General features: G+C 37.7%; 1 long non-coding RNA gene across 2 annotated transcripts; it reads left to right on the top strand.

Moving 5' to 3' along the window:
- The first annotated feature begins 215 nt into the window (after window positions 1-215).
- On the top strand, window positions 216-15,451 carry LOC112964671. 2 transcript variants are annotated; one of them, XR_003253031.1, is made up of 4 exons: window positions 216-360; window positions 3,403-3,532; window positions 11,671-11,758; window positions 15,394-15,451. It is a non-coding gene; the product is annotated as an uncharacterized LOC112964671 (long non-coding RNA). The 2 variants fall into 2 exon arrangements; XR_003253032.1 differs by lacking the exon at window positions 15,394-15,451 and adding an exon at window positions 13,148-13,228.
- The last annotated feature ends 755 nt before the right edge of the window (window positions 15,452-16,206 follow it).

The following is a 16,206-nucleotide window of genomic DNA, read 5'->3' as shown; positions in this document are numbered from 1 at the left end:
TTAAYAGAGAAATACCACTTAAAAACCTGGAAGCTTTACTAGTATAAGATACTTTGTAAAGTGCTCTACCTTAATGTTTTTCCTGATTAATGTTCCTCATTGCTCTTTTATTAGTCAGTTATTTGTAATACTACTTTATGTATTAATGTCTCAAAATGCTGAATTCTGAAATAGTTTCTGTGTTTGATTCCAGTAGCAGTTTGTAGTCTGGGGATGCATTTTCAGGTATTGTCCTCCTTATGGGCTATCATCTTTTGCCACCTGCCTAAATCTGACAGTTGAGCACCAGCTGGGAGTTATGACCCGGAGAAGCATAAAAGGGCCATGGAGAGACAAAATGATCCATCAAGTCCTACTTTTGTAAGTCAGGTCTCCAAACACGCATTTTCTCCTCTATAAATTCAAAATTAAAATACTAATGGGCATTCTTTTGTATTCATCCGACAATTGGTTCATTAGGTAAGTATGTACAAAGAGGCTCTGCTTGTCAATGCTGTTTGGCTCTAAAAGGAGGAAAAATCGGTAGGGGTTAGGCTAGTCGTGAAATGCCCCCACCCCTTTTTTACCTTCCTTCCATGTTTGTTCTGTGAGGCTGGCGGTAGGTAATACTCATCCTGCATAGAGCTGGTTTTCATTGTGAGTATTCTGTCAGCAGTCACAGCTGTCAGGTATGTCAGTCATGTAGTATTGTGGTGGTGTCAGAGACATAATCGGAGAGATTAGGTGGACACAAAGAGCTCTGAATGAGGTGGTAATTGCGTTCAGGGGGAAAAGAGAGTTAAAGAAAGAAACTTTCCTTTCTCACAAGATCCATTAAAGAGGTGACAGCTAATATATTAAAGCTGGAACAAGATAATTGTGGTAAGAATCTTTGTGTGTTCTCCCTAAAATGCAATGTGCTCACAATAAATATTCAAATGCTTATTTTGTGTTTTGAATACCAGATAACCATTTACAGTGAAATGCAACCTCTTTCAAAAAGTTTAAATTCATTGCCAAGAATGTTCTAGGAACAGTTATAAAACTCAAAAGGAATATTGGTGCTATACTGAATCACAAAAATGCCATCTTATGAAAGCTTCTTTGCAGGGATTTTCTTCAAATTGGTCTAAGTGATGGAAAAATACTGAGATGCCAGCCATGGGCCATACTCTTCCAGGCTTTACTCTCTTTGAGTAGTACTTTGAATAGTACCTCCCCCCCCCTTTTTTTTTTTTAACATTGAGACTACTTGAGTATCTTTTTACATTATACTTGTGCTGTATTAGTGCCATGCTTCAGAATTGCTACTCACCTGTGGGATCCAGGAAGGAATCCTCTACCTCTACGCCCTACCCTTCCATGGCTTCTGGAAGGGTTTTTTACTTTGTTCCAATTTCCCTCCCTACCTTCTGGTGAAGCACTGAAGATTGCTACAAGTGTACCCAAAAAGTAGTCGGAGTGCCCTGGTACTTTCTTCGGCGATAAAGTCTCCCAAGCACCTGTTTAGTGTATCCTGCTTTCCATCACTAGATTTTGGGGTCCTCCTCCATCCCCTCCAGTCCAGATAGGCAGGGATGGATGCTTTGTGTTTCTTTATGGTATGAATCTCTTTCTATGATCCTTTGAGAGCTTCTAAAATAAATCTTCAGATATTCCAAAGACTTCAGAAACTGTTGATTCTTTGCTCTCTCCTGCTCTTATTCAGGGGCTCGTACTTACTGTAGATTTTAGTCATTTAATGTGGGCCAACGTTTTGCAAGTGGGACATTGGAAAAAACCTTAGTGGCTTTTGGGGTATTATATATTAACAGAAGAGAGGTTATGTAGACCTTTCTGAGTTAGGAACTGATTCCATGGCTAGTTGTGATTGTGGAAAAATAGGATTCCATGACCAAGGTGCCCCTTTCCAGCCCTGTCTTCTCTATGTGCTTGGTGGACAGCTACATTGATTCCCTGCCACTGCACAGCTACTATTGAGCGGTTAACCTGAATCAGCAGCACTGCTGAGCATTGGACAATATCAATCAGTGTAAAACTTCAGCTCAAAGCAACAAATAGTGGCAAAAACAGTCCAACAGCAAGTTTATATAGTATCAAACATAGCCCATCCATTGTAACATTTGTCATCGGAAAACATGAAAAAGCCGGTTTCATTTCCTGGTATCTTACTAGAATTTTAACATTGGCTGAAGTCTAGCAATCTTTCATCACAAAATTTTCATAGGCTTCATGAGATCTATGTATGTACAAGAGATACAGTGTTAGACCCTACAATGATGATTTTTTTGTGTCTGCCATAACATTCAAAATAGTATTTTGCCATTTTCTTTTGTAGCAGCGAATCCTAGTAAACCTTTTTATGATGGAAAATTAGAAATTAGTGATAGCAAGATAAAGGTGTCAGTCTGAAAATCTTATTTGAATGTTTCTTCATATAAATGAAAGTATTTTCAGGTTTCTCATAGTATTTCTGGTTGGCCATGGTGGTTTTTCAAATTTTCCATGTCTTGCTAGCTATTCTGATTGATACTGAAATGGTTTGAGAAGTGTCACCTCCAAAGACAGAGAAAGATTTGACATGTTTCCATTGTAACAATCCCGCAAGTGCTTTTAAGACACCTGAGCCACCATATGTTAGTTACTGGATTGATTAATTTGATCCTTTGATACAGGTAGACCAGTTTGCAGGTTAGTTCAGGCTATGTTTACTCTGATCCCTTTTTGAGGATACTATGTGTTTTAAAAGAAACAATACCAAAAACCTATACAGAGTGAAAGCTCATTCCTCCTTATTTACAGAGCAATGTTTTTCCTTCTAAACTAGAAGCCTAACAAAATGTCTTATTTTCATCATAATCTGTTACGAGTTTTTTAATCTATTTTTTTAAGTTGGCAATTTTAAATGGTTCCTGGTGACTAGAGTCCTGGTGAGCTTCAAAACCACACACAGTTTCAATGAAGCTGTGTGAACCTGCTTCAAAATCTCTGCAAGTTTTCCAAGCTTTTATGCTCTCGTATGGTTTACAGACAAAAACCTACAGGGGTCCCATTTAAAGCCTCCTAGCAGCTAAAAGATAGAGAAAAAATGGCTTTTAAAAAACCTGAAGTACCCTCTTATGAGTGCATTAAAAGCAATTTTGTTTGCTTTCCACTTTCAAAATGCTTCAAGCCGCCAAAGGCACGATGTTAGAAAATGACTCATGAGTACTAGAGAGAAACACTCTTTGAAAGTTTGTTCATAGTAAAGGATGCTAGCTAGGCAAGTGGGGTTTCTGTATTCAGAATGAAGTATCTTGTGTCCTCATATCGCAGATTTTTTTCTCCTTTTTCAATAACCCGTTCAGATGTTCTTCACATTTATCTTACAGGTTTTCAGCAATTGTGTGAAAATCAGCTCAGAACCTCTGTTTTTTCCTGCAGGTGCTATCCGTGTTTGGAGACCAGGGCCTCCAAGGAGAGGGAAAGGAATGTCAAAGCAATGAAGGCTCATATTTGAACCTGCCAGCACGTGTAAGATCCGAAGAGTGGGAACAATCTCTCTTCCTTTCAGGTAAATCAGGATGTGTCACCCCTGTTGATTCTTTGAGAATATCTGCCTGTCCACTGTCCTGTAGGGCTTGGGTGCTTTTAGTATTTGTTTTTATCTTCATTGCAGTGTCTGATCTTAGAGTGGTTTCTCAATTTATTTTCTATCTGGAAACATTGTGTGCAAATGCAAAGTATTAAAAAGTCCTTCTCTCTTTGCTCATCAGCTCCTCACAGTTCACTCTTTCTCCCCCAGTGTAAAAGAAGACAACAGTATGGATTAGATTTTCTAAAATTTAGGGGTGTTTGGACCTTTTGGTCTGTTCTGAGCCTCTCTCGAACAACTATGCTTTCTAAATTGTTTTGGTGAATATTAAAAACAATGGTATCTAATTTAATGGAATCTACAGGTTAGCTGACATCAAATTTTAGTGGAATTCCAAAATTTATTTTATAATGTTTTTAAATAGGTGGTACCTATAAGAATTTTCTCACAAAGCCATCCCTTTTGAAGAGTTACGTTGCCTACTTCACAATCCCTTCTATAGAATAAACTGAAATTGTGCATTAGAATCAGAAGGGTATTTCCTGCAGTTTGGTACAATCTCTGTTTTATTACAAGTAGAAACTTTACAAATGTAAATTATAGTAATTATATAAATATGTAGGTTGTCATTATCAGAGTATTGTTCTACAGAATAAGGAAAATTCCATTTTGATTTTTGTTTTTTAGAATTGGATGTACTGGCCATTGGAAAAGTCTTTCTTCTAAATGTAGCGTATTTTATATGAAAACCATGAAAAATATTGACTAGCAACATTAACTTTTAATGTTTTAGTTTTCAAATTTTAAACTTAATAAACACATTTACCAGCCCTTAGCTGAAAATTGAATAAGAATTAAAATTAATGAATTGGAAGAATTAAACCAAAGGACAGAAGGGGTAGTACAATGTACCTAAGCTGCATTGTCCACTGTGACAAAACAGAAAGCAAAATGTGTGTGAACAGTGAAGAAGATATGAACATAAAGTGAGATGATGAGATGAAGATTCTTACCTTTTTTTATTTGTGAAAACATGACCATGTGCTTAAAAGCTGTCTCTGCAATGAATGCTGACTTAAAGACTGGCAACCTATTCTGTAGTTGAATAGTAYTGAAATATTTAAGAGGTTTGGTGTTTTTAGAAATGGAATAGATTAGATCATGGGATAGAATTTTCAAAGCATTTATGTACCTAAAACAGCAATTGATGCTTAGTCTTGCCATTTAGTTGCATAAACCATACAATGTAGGCAAATTACACAGTTTTCAAACGTCTTTCTGTTCCCTTTCCCACCTACCTAGCTTGTCCTGTGTTTGAACATGCATGTTAGGCAGCTGACTTATGTTAGGAAGTCATTCAAAGCCTGTTCCATATACTATGTATTCCTTGTGTAATCTTTATAGTTTCTGTGTGTCTGCCTCCCTGTTGACCACCCCTAGAGTCCTCAGATGAACTATTGTCATAGCTCCAGGCATCTGTGTGATGTACAGGAACTAGTCAGTTAGGATTTTCAGTACTGCTGTAAGCAAGTAAAGGTGTTTGAGTTTAAAAAAAGATAAACTGAGGCTATTTTTCAGAGCTGCTGTAATATTACAAAATTATTTCAGCAGGAATTAAACCAACTATTCTATAGCAGCATAGTAGTTGCCCTGTTATAAAGGATCTAGTTAAGATATTTCTGCACCAGTTTAACTAGGAGGTTATCATGTATCTTATTTTATGGCATGGAGGCGCTCATCCAGACTTTTGTAGAAAGATGAATTTTATTTTGTGTAATTGCAAAGATGCATTTATGAATGCAGAATAACCTCTGCTGGATGGAGTAGAAGTTCATACACTGAAATGAGGCTTGCATTTGGAATATAAAAATGGTTTGAAATTATTTTTAATTTTGGTGTAACAGAAAATGAGAGAAATGGGTTGAAAGAAGTGTACAAACTTTTTGAAGGTAAGAGAGTTGCTACATCTTTTAACAAGGATTTTTGGAGGAGACTTTGGATACTTTGACACCTGGCTGTGCAGATGTTAATGGATTAAGCAGAAGATGCTAGCATTAGCAACACAGATGAATAATTACGCTAATATAATTTTTCTTGATTAATGTATAGAAAAGTGATGTATACGTCATGTAAACATCATTCTATACATCTTGAGTGATGTATAGAAAACTTGCATTTCAGCAGACAAAGGTGTAATTTATTAAAGTCACAGGCAGAAATTATTGCTATGCTTGTAGAAGAAGTAACTGCCCCTCAGCTGCTTGACACCATCTTTCAGCTGGTGATTATCATCATCTCAGATCTGCTAGTTGCTTGTGTAGGCATTCTCTAACCTGTCAAAATGAGTTAGCTTAGAAAGACTTTTTTTGAGTTAACGTAGTTCACTTTGATGGAAACAGATTGTGGAGCATTTGTACTAAAGAGTCCCTCCAGGAGGTAATCTCTAGCAGAGGGGTGATGACAGGCAGCTGGAGATGAGCTGGAGGTGGTAACCTCTTCCAAGCTGGAGGATTTTTAAGACATTAGTTATTCCAAAACTCAGGCAGAGGCAAGTGTAGCTGCTGCAGGGGTCCTGGAGACACCCATGATCTTGGAAAGTTGCTGCTGGCATTACCACAGCCAGAAGCTACTCAGGCTGCTGATCTGTCCCCTTCTCCAGGCATGGGAACTATATGTGACCTATGTCTCGGTAGAAAGCCCAGTCAGGTCAGAAAGACATCCTGGAATGGAAAGCAGGCCACCTGGGAACAGTGGTACTATGGATTAGGATGCTTTTATCAGCTTGACTGAAAACCAGCCACTCCAGGGTGCCTTCCCCACCCCCCCCCACCCCCGAATTTCTGAGATTAGGCTGTGAAACCCAAAACCTCTCACCCCCCAACTGCAACAAAAGGGGGAATAGCTGCTTCAGCAGCAACAGCAGATATTGTGTGGTGTATTAATGACTTGGAGTGCACTTCAGTTCCTGAAAACTTCCTTCCTCAGTAATATGTACCCAATGTATATATGCCRAAGGGAGGTCATCAAGACCCTAAGATGCTTTTTTCTTAATTTGATAATGTGGGAGTTGCTCAAAGTTGCCTTGGGGAACAGTGGGTTCCATACATTGCACTTTTGATGGATAAAGCCCAAGCTGCTTACTTGAGCAGATTCTTGTCCTATGAAAGACATGGCATGAAGTGATGCACAAACCACCAATATCAACTGGCCTTTTCTCCTGGACAGAACACTTAGTTACTTTGACGCATCAAGAAAAACCTCCAAGAAAGAAGGTGGGCTACCACTTGACGAGTTCTGAGAAAAAGATGGTATCCTGCTTCTTGAATAGGGAGGGTGGGAAGCGGCCTGGGGTGAGATTGCCCCTTTATGAACAGCAATTTTCAACAGGTCTGTAAACGGTGCAAAAATGAACTTAATGCCCCACTTAAAACAACAAAGCCAATGCAGGTTAGTGTGCCAAGACTTCTGCTCTTCTAGATGCAGGATGTGAGGACTTACTGATACGGGAGGCAGTTCTTCTCTGCAAGGAATGACTCCGCAGTGCTCTGCCCAGTTAAAATGTGTATCTGGGAATGTGAAACATTAGCATAAACATTAATGTCTAAAGGAGGCAAATTTTGATTTCCCTTTCTCTGCTTGACTATCCAGGGATAGGATTGGGCCCATTTACTGCAATAATACGCTAGTCCTCTGATCTATCAGGTCAGATTACTATGTTGTGCCTCAAGTTATCTTCCTGTTTGAAGATGAAGGTCTATTCGTACTTGGTCCCAGGGCCCAAGAAGCCATGACAGGGAAAGTGGGTGAACAGCCATACCTGTAGGATTAGGCATGTTGGAGCCTAACTCTGAACCGAAAGAGACAAAACCTCATCTTGTGTAGATGAAATGCAAGTAGAAATGGTGTGAGTACAAGGCTAGCACCACAGTCCTTGGGCCACAAGAATAAGAGCTGGAGGAAGGCAAGTCCATTGACCTGTTCTGGGATACGAAGTGTTGATGTGCACCGCTAAGTCCAACTTAGATAAGCAGAAGGACCTAAGTGGAGAGGGTGTTTTATCTGATCTTATCTCCTCTAATGATAGAGTATGGGCCTAAACTTGTAACTCCACGTTTCTGCATCTCTGTCTTGAATCACCAAGAACACTGTAATCGCAAGGACTTTAGACTTCTTGGTATGACTTACAGACCGTGCTGGTAGTTTAACACAGCATCCCTGCATCAAGGTCAGTACTCCTGTTTCAGCACCAAGCTTCTGTAGATTGTCAGTCTTCTTAAACTGAAACTCTCAAAACACTGAAGGGTAACCCATGTCTATTATAGCTAACTCCTGTGATGTTTGTTTTAGAAATGATTCAACTACTTGTTTGCCCAAGAATGGTAAGTGTAAATTGCTGAAACAATCTACTTACTGGGATACAACTGAAGAAAAGGATTTTTCTTTCACACAGCTTTCTATCTGACCATCTCTTACTCAGTTCTTCATTTAGAACCCTAGAAGAAAGAGTGACTTGGAAGAAAGTTACTAGCTCAAGGTCTGTACTGAGTGGTAATATCTATTACAATAAAGGGATTTCATTATTGTATGACCACAGTGTTTTCTTAAACAAAAAAGCCCAACTTTAGTAATATTACCATTTTCTTTCTGAAATTTACCTTGCTGTGGCAAAAATCTAAACAATTTTTTTATGGAAAACCTGCAGTTGGGCTTAAAGATACGTATAGTACGTCTATGCAGAACTTAATGAGGAGCATGCAGCAGAATCATTAAAATAAACATGTTTTCCTGGAGGTGCAACTGCATGTGCCTGGTTAAAAGACACTTTTAATTCCTTTCTGAGATGGAATTTTGCAAGGCAGTTAGGGGCCAACTGATTTTAAAAGAATTACTGTGAGGCTGAGACAGTGTTGGGGCTGGATACTCTCTGAATGGCTCGATGTCAGCCTGGCCCTGTGCTGATTTTGCTTTCTTTCTTATTCTTATGGAAAAGCTAAATGACACCCATTCTTCCTCCTGTTGATGAGGTAATTTGTAAACATCCCTTTGGACTCCTAGATTCACCTTCTAGAGTGATCTCTCTCAGCTGAGGCAATGCAAAGTTCCTTTCATACAATTAATGGGACAATTATATCAGAATGATGAGATCATGTCTTTTGGTGAAAAGAATAGAGATCTTTCATGAACAAAGAGAGCTTTATTGAAATCATTGCAAATAAAGSACCATTTTAGTCAGTGGAAGTGGGTGACTGCTGTAATTTGGGCAGGCACAGCATGGCATGGAGGTGAACTCACTCTGTATAGAGCGGTAGGTAGAGCTTTGGGGTGTCTGTCTCTCTGTCTGAACAAAATAARCAAAATGTTTTTCCTGCCTGCACCCACTGATAGAGTGGTGTGCAGGCAATTCTAATATTGTCTAAGAAAGCCTAAACTGTCCTGAAAGTATTTCATTTGTTTGTTAAATACATGTAGAAAATCCATTCTTGTTTTTTTCCCAGTGTATGAAGAGTTTTCATGTAGGTAGATACTGTGCATGCAAATCAGACTATATGGGTGGCTAGTTCTTACTCCGGGGGGCTACTGAGACTCATAAATTAAGGATGAGTTATGAGCCATATGCAGACAGACGCACAGAAAAAGTGTCCACTCTTGATTCTTTGGGCTCATGTGTTTGTATGAGAGGAAAACCCAATGACACTGCTAAGAGATACATTAAGTTTGAGGTATTTTTACAATTCCTTCTTTAAAATGCAGAGCATATTTTTTTCTTTCAAAAAGTCCTTCAGATGAATACTAACTTTAGTCTGACTTTTGACACTGTTCTAAATGACATCTGGACTTATAAGATCATGTGTCTGGTAGAAAGCTGAGACTACAAACTGACAAATACATTCCTATGCTCACGTAATTCTCTTTGAGAACAGACAAGTGGCAGCTTTATTGACTCCAGAGCATTTTTGTTTTATTTCTGGTGGCAGAGCACAGACATGATTCTGAAGTTCTCCTAGGCCTCTTTAAATGAACTCAGCATCTAGCCTAAGCCCAGATTGTTATAGTTAACTATGACATTGAGTCTACACCAGTCAACAGCAGGACTTGTGGAGGAGGAGAAGTCTGCTTGATATTGTTACTACCTCCACTGTAGCAGCAAGAGATCTGTGAAAGGAGAGCAGTTCAGTCGGTGAGAGGATAGCTTGGAGTCTCTTCCAGCAGCAGCTGTGCAGCCGCTGGCTGAACGCCCCATGCAACTGTTAAAACGCTCCAAGTTGTGGTGTTCCCTGCCAAGATCACCCTGCCGCTGTTGGGATGCGGTGCCAGGAATGGTGTTGAAGAGAACAATATCTTCTTTGCTTTGTTGTCCTGTCTCCAGCACCCAGCAGCAGGGCAGATATCTGGAGGGAGAACTGACTCGGAGATAACATTTTGCCCGTTTCCCTGGGGAAGCTGTGAGGTCCCTGTAGGAAAGGCCTCACTGCTTGTTGTATAAGTCAAGCTTTGATATCACACATCTCCCATGCTTTCAGGATAACAAATGCTCATGAGTACAGCAGAAAAATAAATATCATTGTAAAGAAGAACATACAAGAATAAASAGTACGAAGATAGTTCTAATAGCTGTGAGGAGCAATAGCCTTTATTGTGCTATAATTGTCTAGTTTTGAAGCAATGCAGTTTGGTATAGTTATGTGCTAAAAGCTGAGAATGACAGAGCTATATAAACCATAAGCACATGTTTATTTGCCCATGTACGCACCCTGGTGAAGTGTCTTGAAGTTTTAGGAACAAAGAGATTATTTCACACATTTGTCATCTTGCCGGAAAGACATAGCTTGAAGAGGTGAAATTTTCTGGAAACAATGTAACATTAATTGGCATAAGATATAGGTGTGGCTATAGTTTATACAAAGGTTGCCAGACTGTCTGACATAATGTAAGTGCATGTATAGTGAAAGTATTTATATGTACATGTATAACCTGCTTTAACTCCTTATTCTAAGTAAATTACCACAGGGCAGCTGTTTTGCATTAACTGCCTGCTTGCAAATTGTTATTGTCAGGTCAATGTGAGATAATTCAAAGCTGTTTATTTTCTCGGTTGAAGACCAACTACTTTTGTATTTGTTACTGGGGAAGAGGGTACACCTTATTCAGATTACTGCAGATCAACTGATTTGTAGTAAATTTGCCATCCTTGCTTAACTTGTAGCAATTTGTTCATGTATTCCTACTGTTAGAGAAAATGTGGTTTAGTGGGTATGATACTAAACAAGAGCAAGATGTTAATCTGCACAAGTGAGGTAGAGCTTCTATCAAATGGAGCTTCTTTCCTGATTCGTCCTTTGGGCAGTCTCCATTCTGTACATTGAAGGAGCAAACTACTGTAGAGAAGATAATATATAATAATAATAAAAAAAACTAAATTAGAGGTTAAAGTCACAGGGTAGATTGACCCTTACATTTCTATAAATGATACTATACCAGAAGAACATCTGAAGTTACGTTAATCTGCAACAAATGTTTTTCAATGTTAGAAATACAATCAACCTTTTCACTTAATGTTTAAAAAAATGATAATGTCTGGCATCGTTAGCTATTCTGTAAATTGTCTCCTAACCAGGGATTTTTTTTTTCATTTTTACATCTATATAACACCATTTATAATACAGTGTTTCTAAACAGTTTCAGAAAACCATCCTTCAACATAGTAGAGCATGCTTTCACTCCTTAGCTTTGGGAGAGAAAATACTTTTTTTTTTTTTTTTTTTCTATCTGTATAACACCATTTATAATACAGTGTTTCTAAACAGTTTCAGAAAACCATCCTTCAACATAGTAGAGCATGCTTTCACTCCTTAGCTTTGGGAGAGAAAATACTTTTTTTTTTTTTTTTTTCTATCTGACATCTCATTATGCTAAACTTATGAATCGGGGTATCATTTTCACAACATGACAGGGCACATCTTGGTGCTTTAGCATTCACTGGAGAAATATGTGAATATATTGATCTGTTTAGGAGAATACATCTTATGGTACCAATATTGATGATATATGCAAGCTTTGGTGTTGAAATGTAGAAACATTTGTTTTCACAATTTTTTTAATATTTTTTTTTCCGGTAGTGTCATCTTTAAAGTGATTCAACTGTCAGTGAAGAGCTGTTGAAGATCCAGCCAAACGAATAGTCGGTGTGTTGAACAGAAAAGAGAGGTAAAAATTTATCATTTTTATGCATTTCATATTCTTGCAACTTGTTATATTGATACTAAAATAATTGGGAAAGATTATTTTTAATGTCCTTTTTTGTATTGGCCTCTGTTCTCTGGAGCTTATAAAGAACGCTTAAGATCTGTGTAGGTAGTCTGCTTATAAATAAATGAGAAGCTATAAGTATCTGAGATAAGAGACAGCAAATGTTAATGCAGTCATTCAGATCTGAGCATTAGAGCATGGTTTGTTTTTCTTCAGTCTGTTTGTAATCTAGTGATGAGAGTTTAGGACTGCAGGAATGAATTCTGCCACTCAGCTTCTCCGAGGTTGTTTCCTTGCGTATAGAATAGGAATAATGCTTGTGTATGTTTGAGTTGGTAAGTGCGAACTGGTTAGTGTCAGCAAAATGCTTTGAGAGCCTTTCATGAAGGGCACTAAACAGCTGTACACTATGTAGATTATTCAATATTAAAAATGTTACAGATGACCTACAAAAGCAGCAGGGAGGGTAAAAGGGTCACTGAGGTAACCTTTAACATTTAAAGAGCAAAGACTCCCTAAAATCCCTTTGGGAGCAGTCAGTTTGAGAGTAATAATGCGATGGACTTCTGTAAGCAAAAGTAGAAACACATTTTTTCAGACGTGAAAAATGCTTTTGGTCACAGCAGCAAATGAAGCAAACCAGATGTGTAGTCAACAGCAGGTTGTATGTGCCTCTCATTGCAGACAATACGGGTATCTGATGCAGTGGGCGGTGTTAGCCTGTGATGCCTGAAGGTGACTGAAAGTTGTTTCTTAGACATGGAAGAGACCTGGCTGCTATTCATATGACAATATATGTGATTAGAGTAGTGGAATCTATCCAACCTATGCGCTTTCATTTTAATTGTTTTCCTTTGTAGTAAAACCTTCAGATCTTCAAAAAATTCCAAAAAATTGGGAACCAGAATTCTGAAATGATTCCCTGGCTAACAAATATTTCAAATACCAAATTGACTAGTTTGCTTAAATGTTGACAGCACTACTACAATAAAAGGAAAGATGTATAGTAACTTCCACATCTTTCAGGACTTTCACATTCATTTCTCTACTTTACAAAGCAGGCAGGAAAAAAGCCCCCCAGTATGCAAAATAATAATGATGATAAAATGTTATTTCAAAATCCTCTCATAGCATTAAGGCATTTTGGACACAGCTTTAGTAATTTAGCATGTGAATTAATACACAGGATATACTCTGATGCATTTACAACAAATTTACAAACAAACATCCTATTTTCTGCTTTGCAAAAAAAAAAAAGGTCTCTGCTATGTGAAAGATTATATAAGATTCTTTTTTATTAAAAAAAAAAATCACAAATATATTTTGATTTTCATTTCTGATCCTCAGATTGATGTGTGTTGGAGGATAAACCTTAATATTTCCATGGCAGAGACAGAGAATCCAAGTCATAGAAGAAATGTGATTTGCCTTAAGGATGTACTATAAGAAGAGTCAGCATCATGAACTGATCTGATCTCTCCTGATTTATTCTAYAGTGCTGTGTCTACTGGGCCACAAAGCAGCTATTGCCTTTGCTATGAATTAGGCTTTGATCTCATTTAGTATGTAAATTTGAATACTCTGAAAATATATAAGCACATGCAAACTTAAACTACTATGACTATTTCCATGTGCCTCTCTGTATTAGTGTTCAAAGAATTAATGTGTTTTATAAGCTTTAATTTGATATTTATAGATCTCTGACATTAAACTTGGGGATTAAAACAGTCCCCCAAATGCCTGAAATTACTTTCTATTCAAGATGTAACACCAGTAGCTCAACAGTGTACAGACCTCTCAGTGTAATTACATATCCAGGCACATTACCGTGATACTATGAAGGAGTACAGTGTTACAGTGCCCCAGCCAGAAATGTAAATGTCATCTGGTCATGAAGACATTTTTTGACTATTATGATTTCATTGTAATTATTGAGTAGTATGAGAAGAAAATAAGATGTAATTAAATTACAGTTAATACTTGTGTAAGAGGAGTTAAGAATTCTTGTTATTTTACAAATTTTGATTTTTAAAGTATTACCAAATTCCCCTTCCTCTCCAAAACCCTAGTCATAATTACTTTCTCAGCCACCAATTCTACTGTAGCATTTTATGTTACTTGTGGAGGAAGTAATTAGCTTGCAAAGCACTTTTAAATGAAAGAATTGCCAAACATTGTTGGACAGGATCCTAACTCTTTTGAGGTCCATGTCAGAAATCCCACTGACTTTAGCAGGATCAAGATCGGGCTCGTTTTACACACACACACACACACACACACACACACACCCTCAATAGAAAATGTATTTCGTAAAGAAAGCTATGCCCATCTTGTACTGAAATGTAGCCATGACCCAAAAACTTTGGATGCCCTTATAGGAAAAGAGGGAAGTCATATGAAAAGGATGCGTGACAGAACTGAATATCAGTAAGAGTATCGTCTTTTACACTTATTTGTAATGGGAGAATCAATATTACAGTCTGTGAGCCTTTGTCTTTTCTGTTCACTAATATTGTCATTCCTATTCAGCTGATCATGCTCCGGGCTTTCAAATCCTTCCCAAAGACTTGACACATCCACATGTTTTTAAAAGCTATTCTGTTCTCCCTCCTTAGGGCTTCAGAGAATTTTTTCATCTTTCTACTTAATATACTTCCTCAAAAACACCCTCATTTTTTAAGATAAAGATCATCTTCATTGTCCCTAGTACAGTACAGAGCACCTTGTCAATGCTTAAATTTTAAAATATAATTTCCTTCATTTTAAGAACACTACATTGCAATAAATTTCTTCTAGTTCTGCCCTTCGACTCCCCAAGAATAAAGTGAAGAGCTCTGAAAGTTTCCATTGTCTACTCACTATGACTACTCTTTTTCTCCCTGTTTTAATTTTTGGACTCCTTTTAAATTAATCACTTTGCGTTAATGCAGCACAATTTTTTATTTTAAAGCAATGCTGTCAAAAGGAAAAACTCCATTTCAGGTTAGGATTCCATTCTTTCAATCTATGCTGCCTCATAAGATGTTTGGTACATTTACAAGGATCTACTAACTCCAAGATAATTGATTTGAGGCTCTTTTATAGAGAAGGATAGCCAGCTTAAGACAAGTATTTAATATTTCTTATTTGATGATCAAGTATTATCAAATTGCTGCATACAATATTGACTCTATATAATAACATGTTGATACAGAAATCCTCTTTTTTACTGCTGTTCAGTCATCCAGCTCATCTTAACAGGGAATAAAATCTCTGTCTTTATTATGGTAGCATATGTATTAGGTAGTTTATACGATATGATCTGATTCCAGTCCATTTCTCTTGGTTCCTTGCAGCCTGGTTTCCCCATCATAGCTTCTTTGGCTGACTTGTCAGAAGCTAAGGATAGAACTGGCAACTTAATCTACACTCATTCCTAGTGGAGTTCTTTTTTGGATTAAACTTTCTTTTAGCAAAAAGGGTTAAAGGGCTTACTGCTGTTGTGGCTTGAAGAGCCTTGGGGCCTCTCTGTACTCTACTAGTTGTGTACCACTCCTGTGTAAATTCTCAGACAAAAACAGTTGCCAAAACTTTTCATCCATTGTTTTTTGCAGGCTCTAAGTTCAGTGGTGTTTTGGTGTTGTCTTTAGAAATGTCACCGTGACGAAAAGGACGGTTTTTGAAATTTCAACAAGAGAATGTATGTCCAACTGAGATCACTGCCATGCCTCTTCCAAGCTCTTACATCACTGTGTACAATAGCTGACTCTGGAAGAGTTCTACTCCGGACTCAGCTGATTGCCTTCTCTATGTTGCTTTGTCTAATCATGTCCTTTCCAAGACTTTTTATTGTCTAAAGTCTTTTTAAAACAAAGAAATCTATGCTCTGTAATGTTAGCTCATTGTTAAAACCTGAGGATGCAATCCAGATATTCACAGAGTACTCACTAAGTTTACAGTCTCACACTGCATTTTACTTATTGTGAAAACCTTTTTTTAGTTATGCCCAATAGGACGAGAACCAAAACATCTCTTACAGATTTTTGTGGTTATCTAAAACTGAGATTGACATCTAGTGGAGAGGTCTGCAGGGATGCAGGTGGAACTGGTGGATGAACAACACAGTGCAGAATGAGTGTGTGTGTGTGTGTGTGTGTATGTGCGTGCACACACATAAACAACATTCTAGACAGTATAATTTTAGTGAATGACTAGAGCAAACAGAGAATTTTTGTACAACAGCAAAATGTTTTAAGTAATTTTTCTTGTACTGATCTTCTTATAACCTTACATACATTTTCTTTTTCCTTGTCGCTGCTTTAATACCTATTACCTATTTAATAAGGCACACAGAGTGGTGATTTTCAGTGTGAAGCCACAGTCATTAGGACGACATAATTGCATACCAGTCTAACACACTGTTGAAA

This window comes from Apteryx rowi, unplaced genomic scaffold (assembly GCF_003343035.1).
Source record: "Apteryx rowi isolate R43461 unplaced genomic scaffold, aptRow1 scaffold_199, whole genome shotgun sequence".
In the NCBI taxonomy this organism is placed as follows: domain Eukaryota; kingdom Metazoa; phylum Chordata; class Aves; order Apterygiformes; family Apterygidae; genus Apteryx; species Apteryx rowi.
This window is presented reverse-complemented; position numbering and strand designations above follow the sequence as displayed.